Raw genomic sequence first — 6,170 nt, 5'->3', positions numbered from 1 at the left:
ACGATCGGCCCGCCCCCCACAGCTGATTGGTTTGGAGGTAGACACCTGGCCCAGGCTGGGCCAATCAGAGTGGCAGCGGAAGTCCCGTGTGTGACTCAGTGACGGTCCGGGAATTTCTGCGGCGGACATCCCCAGAGTGGTCCCCGTTTCTGCACTTCCCAAGAATTGAATGCTCAGGGACTCTAGTAAATTCTCCCCCCTTCTACCTGCCAGGTTCTTTGTTTTCTTTCTTCCCCTCCCCAAAGCTCAGTTAGAATTGTTTTGTCACTTGCAATCCCAGCAACGCTGAAGGACCTCCTGGCCTACCCAGCCCCACGTGTTCCCAGGTCAGGCAGTAATGTCATTACTTCTTGCAAAGGGACATTACGGGACACTCTAAATAAATAAGAGAGGTCGGAATGCAGCAAAATGAGACCTAAGTCTTATTTTTTTAATTTAAAAATGATACAAACCTTTTCATTATGTGCATCTTTAAACCAATGGTTTTGTTAGGTAAAACATTGAACTTCTTTGGGTCCCAGTTTTTTCATCAAGTGGGGATAAAAACGTGTCCTTTTTTTTTTTTTCTCTATTTTTTTTAATGTTACATTAAAAAAATATGAGGTCCCCATATATCCCCCACCCCCCTCACCCCACTCCTCCCCCCGTAACAACATCCTCCCCCATCATCATGAGACATTCATTGCACTTGGTGAATACATTTCTGAGCACCACTGCACCTCATGGTCAATGGTCCACATCATAGCCCACACTCTCCCACAGTCCACCCAGTGGGCCAGGGGAGGACATACAATGTCCGGTAATTGTCCCTCCAGCACCACCCAGGACAACTCCAAGTCCCAAAAACGCCCCCACATCACATCTCTTCCTCCCACTCCCTACACCCAGCAGCCACCATGGCCACTTTCTCCACACCAATGCCACATTTTCTTCGATGACTAATCACAATAGTTCGTGAATAGAATATCAGTAAGTACACTCTAATCCATTCTCTATTCCTCCATCCTGTGGACCTTAGAATGGTTATGTCCACTCCACATCTATATCAAGAGTGGACTTAGATTCCACATGGATGCTGGATGCAATTCTCCTGCTTGCAGTTGTAGGCACTCTTGGCTCCCTGGTGTAGTGGTTGACCTTCTTCACCTCCATGTTAGCATCATGGTTAATGAAAAATTACTGAAAAGCATAGACACATAAAGGGGTTTATACCAGGGAACAGTGGTGACGGAGCACAGGCTTCACAGTCAGCCAGACCTGTGTTTGCATCCCAGCTCTGTGACTCACTAGCTGTGTGGCCTTGGGCAAGTTGCCTAACCTCTCTGAGCCTCAGCTTCACCGCTTGTATAAGGGAGCAAGACTAGCCTCTAGGGCATAAGGCGGTTGGGAGGATTAAATGAGATGAGATCTGTCAACCATGTGGCACAGGGCCAGGCTCATAGTAAACCCGTAGGAAATGATGGCTGTTGGTCACAGGTGCAGAATAGGACACCCAGAGCAAGGGCAATGTCAGGTCAAGGTCAGGGTGGGAAGCAGCCTCCCATCCCAATTTCCACAGCGTGAACAGTCCTGCAGCTTCTTCACACACACAAACAAACACACGGTGGGTGGGCTGCCTGGTTCTGACCATCCTTCCCTTCAAGGCTTGAGTTTCAAGAGTTAGAAGCTTTCACTGGGACGAGCTTGTGGCTCAGAAAGGGCAGGCTCTCCTGAGAGTTGAGGCTCTATCCTGGTAACCATCGTCAGGACGTTGGCACCTCAAATGCCCCCCCAGTGACACCTTTGAGCCATGGTTTACAGAATATTCACAGTACGCCAGGCTTTGAGGTAGCACTTGGCATGGACTGTCTTGTTCTGATAAAGTGCACGGACCTTTAAGTCGGAGCCCCCAGGGCGAGTCTCGCCCCTTCCCCTCACCAACTATGTGACCCCACATCATAAGCCTGGGATACATGTTGTTGAAAATAGGGGATGAACCTCCCAGTCATGAGCCTTGTAACTGCTGCCTTCTGTCTCCTCCTACCCTATAATGCCCACATTCCTTTGAGCCTCCTGGTGGGCCACTTTGACCCCCAGATCATCTCATGTGGTAGATACACCTAGTCCTGCCTCATCCCCATTTGTCATCCCCAGGGCTATTGATGATAATTACATTTATGTGAAAATAATTATGCAGTTATCAAGTAAATTAATAAATCTAATGTCAGCGTATCATTATGAATTATCATTAATAATGTAGAATAATTATTGTAATCATAGTTGCTGTCATTTATTGTTTCCTTATGTATATTTCACATGCATTCTCCTATTTTCACAACAATCCCCAGAATAGGGTTCTGTAATTATCTTCCTCTTATACTACCCACCCCACAAGTGACACCCCTCATTTAAACTGATCAAGCCAAGCTCTGCCTTCCTTTGAGCCCCTCCTAAGAGGTATCTGGGCGGGGAGAGCTAATGGCACCAGTTTTGCAAGGCCATGAGCCCCATGTAGGTACCATTATCCCTATGTTACAGTTGAGGAAACTGAGGCTCAAGGGTAAAGTGACATCTCCTGGGGTGGGGATCCCCAGACTGGCAGCTTGAGCGCACACCAGGTCCCTTCATCTTGAAATAATCCCACAGGAGAGAGCACTAGTAATCGTGCGGGCTTCCTCTTGCCAAGTACTCTTAAGGTGTACATACCAACCTCGTACTCCAAAGCCCATAATCACTACTTTCTAGTAAACTCTGGGCTGAAGGCTTACTGAGTCTTCTCAGCAGCCCCGTGAAATACGTACTGTTGGAATTTGTACCCATCTGAGAGTGGAAGACACCGAGGGTCAGAGTGGAAAGGTGACTTGCTCAGACATGCAGCAGGGAAGGGTGAGGAGCTGGGTTTGAACACTGGTCTGAAAGCCAAGCCATTACTCTTAAGATTTGTGAGGGGAGACCAAGCAGCATTTGGTCTAGACCTTCCCCACTGCTCAGGTAAGCCCCTCTGAGCACTCTATCTGGTGGCCCCAGAATCATGTGCATCCAGTCTGGCGGGTAGCCACAGGCACTCTTCCCAGACCTCTAGGGAACCCTGTTCCCGCTAATCCCATCACATGGTCCTCGCCCCAGCTTTGGATAGCTTCCTGCCACCCTGCGGAAAATTCAAGGGCACCTCTGCAGCCACGCTCTGTGGACCCAGGTAGCCAGGTGACCAAGGTCCCGAGAATTTTACTTAATGCCCCCAACGACACTTTGAATCTGTGCTGGCACACCTGGGAGCCCCGAGCCACGTGTGGCTCTTTGCACTTCAATGTAACTCATTAACATGAAATGAAATGTAAAAATCACTTTCTCCATCATACCACATTTCAAGTGTTCAGTCACCACCCATGGCTCATGGTCCCCGTCTTGGAGAGCAGAGAGAGGAGACACGTCTGTCAGGGCAGAAAGTTCTGCTGGACAGCAGTGGAAGGTGATGTCACCATCCCACTTCACAGATGAGGAAACCGAGGCTCGGGGTCACGCAGGCGCGAGGCCAACCTGGGTCAGCGCCCAGGTCTGTGGATCCCCCTAGAACCCGGCCCTGAGCTGAGTCCAACAGAGGAGCGTGGAAGAGGCCCAGCCTGGCAGAGGGGACAGGCGAGCAATGGCGGGGATGGCAGTACAGGGGACAGCGCGCAGGATCTGTGAGCTCAGGGGCACCTCCGCAGTGAGCTGAGAACATCCTGCACCTTGGAGGGCCAGGAGCACGGGCCTTGGGTCAGACACCTCCCGGGCCTATGGAACTGCCCGGCACATAGTAGGGGCTTTAATATATGACTGTGGTTTTCAAGTAAAATAGTGTTGGCCCCCAAGGGACGTGTGCGAAACCTGGAGACATTCGTGGTCATCACACTGGAGCGAGAGGGGACCCCCCCGGCATCCAGTGGGTAGGGGCTCCGGGGTGGACTGCTCAGTACAGACCCCCTCAGAGAATCAGCCAGTAATGCCGAGGTTGAGGACCCCTGCTGTGGGGTCTTCGCTGCGATTGCTAGTACTTTTCACACCTACTACGCACAATCAGGAGTCTGTAGGCTGCAGGCAGCAGGGTGACTTGTATTGCTCACCACTCTACCCCCAGTGCCTTGGGCAGTGCCCGGCACATAGTAGGGGCTCAGGAATATTTGTTGAATGAAGAAAGGATGAATGAAATGGCAGGGCTGCCTGTGAAAGTCTCAAATCTCGGAGGGCACCATTCCAAGCTGTACACTTATCAATACAAGAAGTATTAATACCTAGCGTGGGACACCTGGCGTGGGGCACGGTCGGGCCAGGCCCCGGGGTTCCCAGGGCATGGACACGACAGAGAAGGTGGGGCTCGGTCTAGGGAAACGGCCAAGCCAACAGGCAATGCTGGCACCACGAGGGCTGTGGAGGCCCAGGGGAGGCACCTGACCCAGGCTGGGGTGGGAGCTGGGCTCGGAAAGAGCTTCCGGGAGAGGGGGTTAGGCCTGGAGGAGGAGGAGAAGGTAACTAGCTCCACCAAATCCCCTTCCAACTTCTGGACTCCCCTTTTCAGCCTCTTACTAGAATGCTTTGGCCGATGGGGAGCTCATTCGCTCCCCAGACAGCCCTCCCCGTGACTTCTCACTGCTTCTTACTGGAAGATTCTCTTTACTAGTGACACTCGCCACGAGGGGTGCAGTCACCTGAGCTCAGAGCCCTTCCCTTGTCACGCTGACTCTCCGGGCTGTACCCCGGGCACCTGCCCCACGCCTGGCTCAGGAGAGCCCCGGGCCGACGGCCCAGCCAGCTGCCCGCTCCCTTCTCGCCTGGACAGGCCAGGCGGGCTGAGTCACGGCTCAGCTTCCCCCGACCCACGTGGGGCCTGAGTCTGTGCCAGGAGGATGAGCTGCCTCAGGGCGCCCGCAAGCCAGACCAAAACGAGCCCGAGTCTCACTGAGGATTACACCTCGGAACATTCTGGAATTCCCCTCTCCACACAGGATCTCCCTAAGGGGACAGACCCCAGCCAACAGGCGTGGTATTCTACTGGTGAGGACACTGAGGCACGTGACAGGCAGGGGAAACCTGTCCTGCCCGAACATGATAATTATTATTATTGCTCTTCGTTGTCATTGCTCTAGCACCATCAGGGTTGTGGGTTCTCGGTTCACGGCTGAACCCAGCACCTAGGACAGTGCCTGGTCCTTTGTGGGATAAGGGCGAGAGCAACAATAATAGCTACTGCTATTTGCCACTGGCATACTCTCAGGAATTTCCTGTTTGTGCATCTTCTTGCTTATTTTCTGTCTCCATCACCACTGCCTCTATTTTGTCCACCATTATATCCCCAGGACAGTGGCCTGCACATAGTAGGTGCTCAGTAAGTGTTGTTGCCCAAAGTGGCGGGTGCCAGGCATTGGGCCATTCAGTCCCCGCACAGCCCAGGCAGAGGCAGTGCTCTTTAGCACACTTCAGAGGTGAGAAGTTCAGAGCCCAAGTGAAGTGGCTTGTGAGGCCCATGTGGTGGGCGAGGCAGGATTCGAACCCAGGTCTCTGGAATAGCAAAGCCTGCGGGCTGTCAACGACTGAGGGGAACGGGCAGGGTTAGGGGCCTCTTGGAAAGGCCACTGGGGCAAAGCGGGCCCACTTTGCCGTTCCACCCCAGCCCTGGGTATCCGGCCACAGAGCCCTTTCCACACGGCATCCCGCTTGGTGCTCACGTCAGCAGCAGCCATGCCCAGAGAGGTAGAGTAACTTGCTCACAGCACACAGGAAGTTTGGCACAGGTCTGACTCGATGTCCAGTGCCCTTTCCCCTAATTTCTGGGCTGTGGCTCAGACTGGGAGCCCTAATATCCGTAGGGCCACAAGTGGGTGAGGTGAGAAGGTTGACTTTCTCCGGCGTGTTTCATTTTCCAGGGCAGCCTGGCCCAACAGACCGAGCGGCAAATCCAGGTTCTGCACTTGGTGACCTTGAGAACTGGCATCGTCTCTGAGCCCCAATTCCCTTCCCTAAAAAACACCAATAATATTACCTGCCATGCAACTGGTGCTTAAAATCCCCAACTTGGTGCCAGACAGGGCCAGGCGTGCGTCCTGTTTCTCTTACCAGTAAACAGGCTGCGTGACCTTGGGGGAGGAAGCTTAGCCTCTCTGAGCCTCAGTCTCTTCCTCTGCACAGTGGGGTTCATAAGTACCTGCCTCTCCTGC

The sequence above is a fragment of the Dasypus novemcinctus genome, chromosome 19 (assembly GCF_030445035.2).
Source record: "Dasypus novemcinctus isolate mDasNov1 chromosome 19, mDasNov1.1.hap2, whole genome shotgun sequence".
Lineage (NCBI taxonomy): Eukaryota > Metazoa > Chordata > Mammalia > Cingulata > Dasypodidae > Dasypus > Dasypus novemcinctus.
This window is presented reverse-complemented; position numbering follows the sequence as displayed.